Consider the following 12,105-nt stretch of genomic DNA (forward strand, 5'->3'; position numbering starts at 1 on the left):
ACAGCTGGACCGAGGCACCGTTCACTTCTCTGCTGCCATCCTGGGCATCCCTGCCGCTTGCCAAGCATAGTGACTAGGGGCCTAGTAAGCCTGAATTTATGGGAACATTTCTTATCATTAGAACCACTATACTGAATAATAAATTACAGCATGTTGTGGTAGACACTTCCATAGTATCACTGCTCTTACAGTAAAGAATCCACTCCCAGTACAGTAAATAATCAGTCTGTGATGATAATTAAGCCTTCATTCCTCTAGATGTAGATGATGCCCTCTTGTCTCCACCGAGGCCAAGGTGTAAAAAGATCATTATACAGATCTATGTACTGTCCCCTCATATATTTGTACATTCTAATAAGCTTGCCCCTAAGCCATCGTTTTTCCAAACCAAATAACCCCTTTCGGGCACTTGTTGGCCCTTTTGCCTCCACTTTGCGGTCCAGCTCACCCCAAACCATCTCGATTGGGTTCAGGTCTGGTGACTGTGGAGGCCAGGTCATCTGGCGTAGCACCCCATCACTCTCCTTCTTGGTCACATAGCCCCTACACAGCCTGGAGGTGTGTTTGGGGTCATTGTCCTGTTGAAAAATAAATGATGGTCCAACTAAACACAAACCGGATGCACTAGCATGCCGCTGCAAGATGCTGTGGTAGCCATGCTGGTTCAGTATGCCTTCAATTTTGAATACATTTTCAACAATGTCACCAGCAAAGCACCCCCACACCATCACACCTCCTCCTCCATGCTTCACAGTGGGAGCCAGGCATGTAGAGTCCATCCGTTCACCTTTTCTGCGTCGCACAAAGACACGTTGGTTGGAACCAAAGATCTCAAATTTGGACTCATCAGACCAAAGCACAGATTTCCACTGGTCTAATATCCATTTCTTGTGTTCTTTAGCCTAAACAAGTCTCTTCTGCTTGTTGCCTGTCCTTAGCAGTGGTTTCCTAGCAGCTATTTTACCATGAAGGCCTGCTGCACAAAGTCTCCTCTTAAGGCCTCTTTTCCACTTGCTAGAAAAAAAACGGTCCGATTTACGAACCGAAAAAACAGATGCAACGTATGTGATTGTCATGCAAGTGTCATGCGATTTTTTTATCGCAACATCCGTATGACATCCGTATTGCTGTCCGATTTTTATGCACGGTCTCCTTTGAAAAGCCAGTAATTCAGCGCAGTGTACAGTAAAATCACACTGACAGGTTAGATTAGAGTAGATATATACACATAGAATAGGTATATATATCAGGGAGACACCTATATATATATTTAATGCAGCGCTAGATAGCTTAATAGCCGGTAATTCAATTGCCGGCTTTTGCTATCTCCTTCCTAAACCCGACATGATATGAGACATGGTTTACATACAGTAAACCATCTCATATTCCCCTTTTTTTGTATATTCCACACTACTAATGTCAGTAGTGTGTATGTGCAAAATTTGGGCGCTCTAGCTATTATATTTAAGGGTTAAATCATGGAAAAAATTGGCGTGGGCTCCCGCGCAATTTTCTCCGCCAGAGTGGTAAAGCCATTGACTGAGGGCAGATATTAATAGTCTGGAGAGGGTCCATGGTTATTGCCCCCCCCCTGGCTAAAAACATCTGCCCCCAGCCACCCCAGAAAAGGCACATCTGGAAGATGCGCCTATTCTGGCACTTGGCCACTCTCTTCCCATTCCCATGTAGCAGTGGGATATGGGGTAATGAAGGGTTAATGTCACCTTGCTATTGTAAGGTGACATTAAGCCAGATTAATAATGGAGAGGCGTCAATTATGACACCTATCCATTATTAATCCAATTGTATGAAATGGTTAAAAAACACACACACACATTGTTCCAAAGTATTTTAATGAAATAAAGACTCAGGTTTTTGTAATATTTTATTATCCTGGTAATCCACCTGAAGACCCTCGTTCTGTAAAAAAGGTAAAATAAAAAAACAACAATATCCCATACCTTCCGATGATCAGTCTCGTCCCACGCTATAAATCCATCTGAAGGGGTTAACTAATATTACAAGCAGAAGCTCTGCTAATGCAGCTGTGCTCCTGCCTGTAAAACCCCAGGGAATGAATGGAATGTAGGTCAATGACCTGTAGTTACCTTCAGTTGCTGTGATGCGCCCTCTGTTGGATGTCCTCATATGAACTCGAGCCTGGGAACTTTTCAGAATATTTTCCCACGCTCGAGTTCATATGAGGACATCCAGCAGAGGGCGCATCACCGAGACTGAAGGTAACTACAGGTCATTAACCTACATTCCATTCATTACCCGGGGTTTTACAGGCAGGAGCACAGCTGCATTACCACGTGACCGCAACATTTTTTCAAACTGAGTGTTTTTGGTTTTACTATTCTCTTTTGTGTCTTCAGGTTTCTTGGTGGTGTGTGAACATGATCATACAGACTTGTTCACTGTGCAAGTAGCCCATGTGTTCCTGTTTCCATAATTGTTCTCTTGTGTCTACAAGACTGGGGAGTTCCACCACTCCTCTTGGGCTATCTGCACAAAAGCTGTTCTACCCTGTATGCACACATGGATTTTTCCTCTCTGAACCCTGTTCACACAGGTTATATACAGATGATCAGGTTTTTAAATACATCAGATAGGGATTGCATACATTAGTTAGGACTGCTCTGATAAGGGTATACCGTGAAGATTGGTAGAGCAGCTTAGTATACATTTTTTGCAAAAAACGTATCAACCAAATACCCTGTTTTTTACATCTTTTACTAGCACTTGCGGATTACTGCAACATTTTTTCAAACTGAGTGTTTTTGGTTTTACTATTCTCTTTTGTGTCTTCAGGTTTCTTGGTGGTGTGTGAACATGATCATACAGACTTGTTCACTGTGCAAGTAGCCCATGTGTTCCTGTTTCCATAATTGTTCTCTTGTGTCTACAAGACTGGGGAGTTCCACCACTCCTCTTGGGCTATCTGCACAAAAGCTGTTCTACCCTGTATGCACACATGGATTTTTCCTCTCTGAACCCTGTTCACACAGGTTATATACAGATGATCAGGTTTTTAAATACATCAGATAGGGATTGCATACATTAGTTAGGACTGCTCTGATAAGGGTATACCGTGAAGATTGGTAGAGCAGCTTAGTATACATTTTTTGCAAAAAACGTATCAACCAAATACCCTGTTTTTTACATCTTTTACTAGCACTTGCGGATTACTGCAACATTTTTTCAAACTGAGTGTTTTTGGTTTTACTATTCTCTTTTGTGTCTTCAGGTTTCTTGGTGGTGTGTGAACATGATCATACAGACTTGTTCACTGTGCGAGTAGCCCATGTGTTCCTGTTTCCATAATTGTTCTCTTGTGTCTACAAGACTGGGGAGTTCCACCACTCCTCTTGGGCTATCTGCACAAAAGCTGTTCTACCCTGTATGCACACATGGATTTTTCCTCTCTGAACCCTGTTCACACAGGTTATATACAGGTGATCAGGTTTTTAAATACATCAGATAGGGATTGCATACATTAGTTAGGACTGCTCTGATAAGGGTATACCGTGAAGATTGGTAGAGCAGCTTAGTATACATTTTTTGCAAAAAACGTATCAACCAAATACCCTGTTTTTTACATCTTTTACTAGCACTTGCGGATTACTGCAACATTTTTTCAAACTGAGTGTTTTTGGTTTTACTATTCTCTTTTGTGTCTTCAGGTTTCTTGGTGGTGTGTGAACATGATCATACAGACTTGTTCACTGTGCAAGTAGCCCATGTGTTCCTGTTTCCATAATTGTTCTCTTGTGTCTACAAGACTGGGGAGTTCCACCACTCCTCTTGGGCTATCTGCACAAAAGCTGTTCTACCCTGTATGCACACATGGATTTTTCCTCTCTGAACCCTGTTCACACAGGTTATATACAGATGATCAGGTTTTTAAATACATCAGATAGGGATTGCATACATTAGTTAGGACTGCTCTGATATGGGTATACCGTGAAGTTTGGTAGAGCAGCTTAGTATACATTTTTTGCAAAAAACGTATCAACCAAATACCCTGTTTTTTACATCTTTTACTAGCACTTGCGGATTACTGCAACATTTTTTCAAACTGAGTGTTTTTGGTTTTACTATTCTCTTTTGTGTCTTCAGGTTTCTTGGTGGTGTGTGAACATGATCATACAGACTTGTTCACTGTGCAAGTAGCCCATGTGTTCCTGTTTCCATAATTGTTCTCTTGTGTCTACAAGACTGGGGAGTTCCACCACTCCTCTTGGGCTATCTGCACAAAAGCTGTTCTACCCTGTATGCACACATGGATTTTTCCTCTCTGAACCCTGTTCACACAGGTTATATACAGATGATCAGGTTTTTAAATACATCAGATAGGGATTGCATACATTAGTTAGGACTGCTCTGATAAGGGTATACCGTGAAGATTGGTAGAGCAGCTTAGTATACATTTTTTGCAAAAAACGTATCAACCAAATACCCTGTTTTTTTACATCTTTTACTAGCACTTGCGGATTACTGCAACATTTTTTCAAACTGAGTGTTTTTGGTTTTACTATTCTCTTTTGTGTCTTCAGGTTTCTTGGTGGTGTGTGAACATGATCATACAGACTTGTTCACTGTGCAAGTAGCCCATGTGTTCCTGTTTCCATAATTGTTCTCTTGTGTCTACAAGACTGGGGAGTTCCACCACTCCTCTTGGGCTATCTGCACAAAAGCTGTTCTACCCTGTATGCACACATGGATTTTTCCTCTCTGAACCCTGTTCACACAGGTAATATACAGATGATCAGGTTTTTAAATACATCAGATAGGGATTGCATACATTAGTTAGGACTGCTCTGATAAGGGTATACCGTGAAGATTGGTAGAGCAGCTTAGTATACATTTTTTGCAAAAAACGTATCAACCAAATACCCTGTTTTTTACATCTTTTACTAGAACTTGCGGATTACTGCAACATTTTTTCAAACTGAGTGTTTTTGGTTTTACTATTCTCTTTTGTGTCTTCATACAGGAGAAGGTGCAGCGAGGACAGGACACTGCGAGGGAGCCTGGTGAGTATTTTATTAACAGCGGGGGGTGCACAGGGGGTGGGAGGGGGGTGGGGACAGGGATCTTTATTTTAAACACGAAAACAAAAAAAAAGGATTTTTCATGTCTTCTAGCCAGCGAATGCTGCTGGAGAGAAGATATGAATGTGGGCTTCAGCACCACGTGGGGGCGACAGCGCTTACTGTAGCGCTGTCTCCTGCACGGCACATGGACTGCACACGGACAGCGTACGTGTGCGGTACGTGTTTTACACAGACCCATTGACTTTAATGGGTCCGTGTAATACGTGCGCTCCCACGAACACTGACATGTCTCCGTGTTTGGCACACGGAGACACGGTCCGCAAAAAATCAATGACATCTGAACAGATGCATTGATTTTAATGTGTCTACGTGTCAGTGGCTCCGGTACGTGAGGAAACTGTCACCTCACTTACCGGAGCCTCTGACGTGTGAAACCGGCCTTCTACTAATCCGGACTGAGATCACCAAAAAAAAAAAAAGCTCAGAACGAGATGCAGAAAACGTGAATGCTGGCAGATTTCAGCTCTGCAGCCAGCAGAATTGTGAATACAGCTCTGGGATAAAATAAAAACTGAAAATAAGAACTGACATGTGCAGAGACACATTGATTTTAATGTGTCTACGTGAGTCAGTGTCTCCGGTACATGAGGAAACTGTCACCTCCCGTACCGGAGCCACTGACGTGTGAAACTGGCCTAATACTGTTAGTACTATGTGTGTGTAAAATTTGGGACCTATATGTATTTAACAAAATAATGTTTTCATGGGAAAAACTGGCGTGGGCTCCCATGCAATTTTCTCCGCCAGAATGGGAAAGTCAGTTAGCGAGGGCAGATATTAATAGCCTAGAGAGGGACCATGGTTATTGGCCCCCCCTGGCTAAAAACATCTGCCCCCAGCCACCCCAGAAAAGGCGCATCAATCAGTGAAGCCTGGTTCAAATCCCGCGCAAATTCGCAGCCAGACTGCGCCTGAACTGATTGGTCGCGGCCGGCCGCGACCAATCACTGAAGCAATGTTTAAATCCCATGGCAATATCGTGGATTGGTCGCAGCCAGCCCGGCGCGACCAATCAGTGAAGCGATGTTTAAATCCCGTGCCAATTCATGGCCGTACTGCACCTGAACTGATTAGTCGCGGCCAGCCGCGACCAATCACCGAAGCGGTGTTTAAATCCCACTACAATATCGCTGATTGGTCGCAGCCGGGTGCGACCAATCAGCAAAGCGGTGTTTAAATCCCGTGCCAATCTCGCTGATTGTTCGCGGCCGGCTGGCCGCAACCAATCAGCGAAGCGTGGTTCAAATCCCGTGCCAATTCGCGGGCGGACTGCGCCTGTCGCTGAATGGTCGTGGCCAGCCGCGACCAATCAGTGAAGCGGTGTTTAAATCCCGTGCCAATATCGCTGATTGATCGCGGCCGGCCTGGTGTGACCAATCAACGAAGCGTGGTTCAGTCCGGATATCAGACCGTTTTTTTTCTCGCAAATGGGTATGAGCCCTAAAGAGGATATCTGGGACTTTAGAATAAAAGGCATATAGTTGCTAACAGGCAACTACCTGTCTGTTGTACCCGGCACTGGTCGTTGACTGTTCCTGCCAGAGATTCAGCAGCTTCCTGTCAACAGGTAGAAAAGCTGCTGCCCTGTTGACAGGGAGCAGCTGAATCTCCGGCAGGAGCTTTCAATCACTGGCACCGAGTGCAAGAGGCAGGTAGTTGTGCCTGTTGCTGATTCCAGCCGGCCGCGACCAGAGTAGCCGCACTAGTGACTTGTATCCTATTATTTTATTAGCCTTGGCAGTAGCCGCCTGACACTGGACACTGAACTTGAGCTTTCCATCAACCCATACACCCAAGTCTTATTATTTCACAGTTTTACCCAGTTTTTTATCATTTGGAACAGTCACAATAAAAATGCACTCTCACCCAAACACAAAGTAGTCTTTGCAGTGACGTGCAGCCGTGACCGGGCCTGGAGGAGAAGGGGGCTGGCCCAGATTCCCCGCAAGAGCTGTTCCCAACTGTATATTGCACAAAACACAAATACAACTGGTACTTTTGGCAGTGCAGTGATTGGATCCCTGGCCTGCCCGGGACTTACTAAGTCACAAACCGCTTTAAGCTTATGTCTTAATAGGAGTCGGGTGTGCGTGGAAGACGTGAGGCCGCACAACAACATCACTTCATGGCACTACCGGCACAGAGCTAAAAGCTGCTGCAAGGAGAAGTGAAGCTGCATTGCTCATCAAGGGAGCCCGGGTAAGGGTGGGGGGTTCTTTTTTTGTTTCCAATTGACAAAATCAGGACATGGAATGAGGGACATTAGGGGGCATTATTATCATATGGGGCACAGAACAGGGCATTATCAATACATGAAAGCACGGAAGGGGGCATGATGAATACATGGAGGCACGACTAATATATGTAAACAGTCGGGGGCCTTTTTTTTTTTTTTATAAATGGAGACACAGAAGGGGCCATTATTAACATATGGAGGCACAGAAGAGGGGATTAGTAATATCTAGTGTTACAGAAGCGGACATAATTAATATATAGAGGTACTGTACAAAGAGGGGTATGATTGATATATGGAGGCACAAAAAGAGGCATGATTAATATATGGAAACTGTCGGGGGCCATTTTTTTTTAATAAATGGAGACACGGAAGGGGCCATTATTAATATATGGAGGCACAGAAGGGGGGAATTAGCAACATATAGTGTTACAGAAGGGGACATAATTAATATATAGAGGCACAAAGAGAGCTATGATTGATATATGGAGGCACCAAAGGGGGCCATTTATGAGACATATAGAGGGGCACAGAAGAAGGCTATTTTGGATATTGGAAGCACAGAAAGGGGCAATATTAATATATGGAGGCAGAGAACAGGGGGCACTTTTGATAAATGGAGGCACAGAAGGGGCAATACTAATATATGAAGGGTAAGAACCGATTATGATTAATAAATGGAGGCTCAGAAAGGGGACATTTTGATCTGTGGGGGCATAGAAAGGGCATTATTATATGAAGGCACAGAAGGGGTGTGATGCCTGAAATATGCCCGTAAAGGCCTCAGTATGTAATGTGGGGTATATACATTGTGTACAGTATCACTTTATTTACGTTTGGGATAGGGATGAGCTGCAATACCTGACACAGCCCATGAACAGTGGAGGCGCTGTCTCTGATCAAATAAATCCCTTCTTTCACAGTACGAGGTTCTCAGCCGTCAGCAGGAACTTATCCCGGAGTGACTCCGCTCGTGGAGACATTTGCATTCATGACACCTTGACGACTCCTGATTCGGAATAAGCGACAATATCGAATTAATTGAAGGTGATTACCTGGAGATGTGATGATAATTCCTCTTTCATCTGTCCCGGGATGAGCAGAGAGAACTGTCATGTCTAGCCATACAATATTTCCACGTCTTTCCTCGCCTCCTCAGCGGTGTACGGAGCGGTAAGCATTTGGTGACTTTGTTTTAATCTGCCAGCCATGCGTGGATGAAAACACCGTGATTAATAGGAAGAACTGTCACCGGGCGAATCCCTGTTTTCACTAAAAAAAAATTAATATTTATATCACAGAAAGCTCATTTTCTGGCTGTCTCAGCGTCGGGATTTTACTTTGTGCAATCATGCTTTTGACATTTTTCATTAAATAGGAAACCTCCTTTTTTTAAAACTTACACCATCCTACAAAAGTAAAGCCGCGTTCACACAGCTTATTTGGATATGTGCTATGATCGCAATACTTGTCTTCCTGCCTTCTATTAATCCGGACTGAGATCACCAAATAAAAAGCTCAGAACGAGATGCAGAAAACGTGAATGCTGGCAGATTTCAGCTCTGCAGCCAGCAGAATTGTGAATACAGCTCTGGGATAAAATAAAAACTGCATTTTTTTTAGCAATTTAATGTATGCATTGTAATATTTTTTATAATTTATCTATTTTGTCTCTGTACTCAGATTGATTATGAAGCAATATAAAGTTTAAAGATGGACATATTCTTAATATCATATTTTTTACATATATTTTGCATTTGAGTTCCTTTAAAACTTTTACACCGTTTTCTGTTACATTGCCTATTGTGACTGCGGAATGAGTTAACCGAGGATCCAGCAGTGAGCCCCTTCTGACAGGGGGTTTTGTAACTTTGTCATCTTCTCTCCTTTTAGCTGATTTATGACCACATGAAAGTTCAGCTTTTTTTAACGTAGCAACCATCCCATTACCTCCCCCCCACACCTGACCTCGAGGGTTGTCATGGTTTGCATAAGCAATCAAGTGATCGCAACATCATGAACCCCAAAGAATCTACGAGACAATATAGAAAAAGAAAAACCTAAAAAAAAAATGTTATTTTTTTAACTATTTTTATAGATTTCACTATTTAAGTTTTGGAAAAAAAGGGGGATGATTTAGACTTAAAAAAAAAAATTATCTTTTTTTTTATGTTTACGTTTTAATCATCCTACTTTTTTTTCCAAAACTTAAATAGCAAAGTCTATAAATATAATAATAATAAAAAAAACTTATTTGCTTTTGGGGTGTATTTATTTGAAATTAAATATTTATCCCATGCAGTGAACACACAACCAATAATAAAAAAATAAAAAAATAATGGAAGAATTGCTGTTTTTTGATCATGTCATTCGACAAACAAATAATAAGAGCAGAAATCAGAGATTTGTGAAAATCCATCCAAAAAACAAGCCGGTATACATCTCTGTTGACTAAAAACGCTATGGCCAATTTATTTTTTTTTCTTACTGGTAAAATAACAAAGTTAAAAAACCTACATAAATGTTGTATCACCATAACTATAGCAACCTGTAGAGCAAAGGTGATTTTGCTGTAAAAAGAAAACCAAAAAGCAGCTCCAAAGATGCCTTTGGAAAACTCGTTTGCCCGTAGGGTATGTTCACGCTTGGCGTTTTTTTGCTGCATTTTTTTAATGCATTTTTTAAAATACAAAATAAAAGCTGATTTTTTACAGTGCCAGCAACAGCTGAGATTTTCAGAAATCTCCTGTACACGCTGAATTAGAAAACTTTTGCTTTTTTGAAAACTGCAGAAATTCAATTCTTTCAGCATGGAAAACAATGGAAAAGTTTCGCTGTGCACTAGCACACTCGATTGACCAGACAGAAGCTGTCATAAATCAGCCTGGACAGTAAGGAAAATGCTATCACGCTCACATCATCGTTTCCTACTATTATTTGCACTTCGCCACTGAAACTGTGTCAGTATTTGACACCGAGAAGCCTGGGCCTCCCCCCGCGCCCCGCCACACACACACATAGCCCCCTTTACATTTTGCAGGCTGATACTCCATGTTGGGAGATTCCTGCTCAGCGGGGAAGGCTTTGAATAAGCAGGTAGGGATTCTGAGCTCTATACCAGGCCCCTGGCAAAAAGTTTCATTCTCTGTACATAGCAGGGGAGCTTTTGAGTGCCATTTAAATGACATTGCAAGAAAGCTTTTCAGCCTTTCCCCGATGCGTGCAGCATGACTGCAGATATTCACTGCATATTGAATAAAGGATTTTTTTAAGGGGGGGGGAGGGTAACGCTCATTTCAGGCGTTGGACGGACCCTGCATGTCAGCACCATTATTTTCCGATTAGGGCACTTTTACTCCTTGTAATGGGGCGATTACTGTTAATTACAATGTCAGTTTAATTAATCCACTTGTTTTGGATTTTCTAGATTGTTCTTGAAATAAACCATATAGAAGGCAAATCTTTTATTTTTAGGTTTGTTTTTTTTTAAATTGACCCTATTTATTTCTCCTCATTAGTGATGATGAGTGTTCTGAACAGGTGATTCAGAACCACAATGGACCTAGTGGTTAAGAGCACACAAAGTGACCTGATAGTTACTAACATAGGACGAGCTCTGAGACGTGGGAATTCTGCTGACCGCAATCCCTAATCCTATCATACCACACTAGAGGTAGCCGTGGATTGCGCCTAACGCTCCCTATGCAACTCGGCACAGCCTGAGAAACTAACTAGCCCTGAAGATAGAAAAATAAGCCTACCTTGCCTCAGAGAAATTCCCCAAAGGAAAAGGCAGCCCCCCACATATAATGACTGTGAGTTAAGATGAAAATACAAACACAGAGATGAAATAGATTTAGCAAAGTGAGGCCCGACTTACTGAATAGACCGAGGATAGGAAAGATAGCTTTGCGGTCAACACAAAAACCTACAAACAACCACGCAGAGGGGCAAAAAGACCCTCTGCACCGACTAACGGTACAGAGGTGCTCCCTCTGCGTCTCAGAGCTTCCAGCAAGCAAGAAAAACCAATATAGCAAGCTGGACAGAAAATATAGCAAACAAAAGTAACACAAGCAGAACTTAGCTTATGCAGGGCAGACAGGCCACAAGAACGATCCAGGAGAGAGCCAGACCAATACTGGAACATTGACTGGAGGCCAGGAACAAAGAACTAGGTGGAGTTAAATAGAGCAGCACCTAACGACTTAACCTCGTCACCTGAGGAAGGAAACTCAGAAGCCGCAGCCTCACTCACATCCACCAGCAGAAGCTCATAGACAGAACCAGCCGAAATACCACTCATGACCACAGGAGGGAGCTTGACCACAGAATTCACAACAGTACCCCCCCCTTGAGGAGGGGTCACCGAACCCTCACCAGAGCCCCCAGGCTGACCAGGATGGGCCAAATGAAAGGCACAAATCAGATCGGCAGCATGAACATCAGAGGCAAAGACCCAGGAATTATCTTCCTGACCATAACCCTTCCACTTAACCAGGTACTGAAGTTTCCATCTCGAAATACGAGAATCCAAAATCTTCTCCACTATATACTCCAACTCCCCCTCAACCAAAACTGGGGCAGGAGGATCAACGGATGGAACCACAGGTGCCACGTATCTCCGCAACAATGACCTATGGAATATGTTATGGATGGAAAAAGAAGCTGGAAGGGTCAAACGAAAAGACACAGGATTAAGAACCTCAGAAATCCTATACGGACCAATGAAACGAGGCTTAAACTTAGGAG

The sequence above is a fragment of the Ranitomeya imitator genome, chromosome 5 (assembly GCF_032444005.1).
Source record: "Ranitomeya imitator isolate aRanImi1 chromosome 5, aRanImi1.pri, whole genome shotgun sequence".
NCBI lineage: Eukaryota > Metazoa > Chordata > Amphibia > Anura > Dendrobatidae > Ranitomeya > Ranitomeya imitator.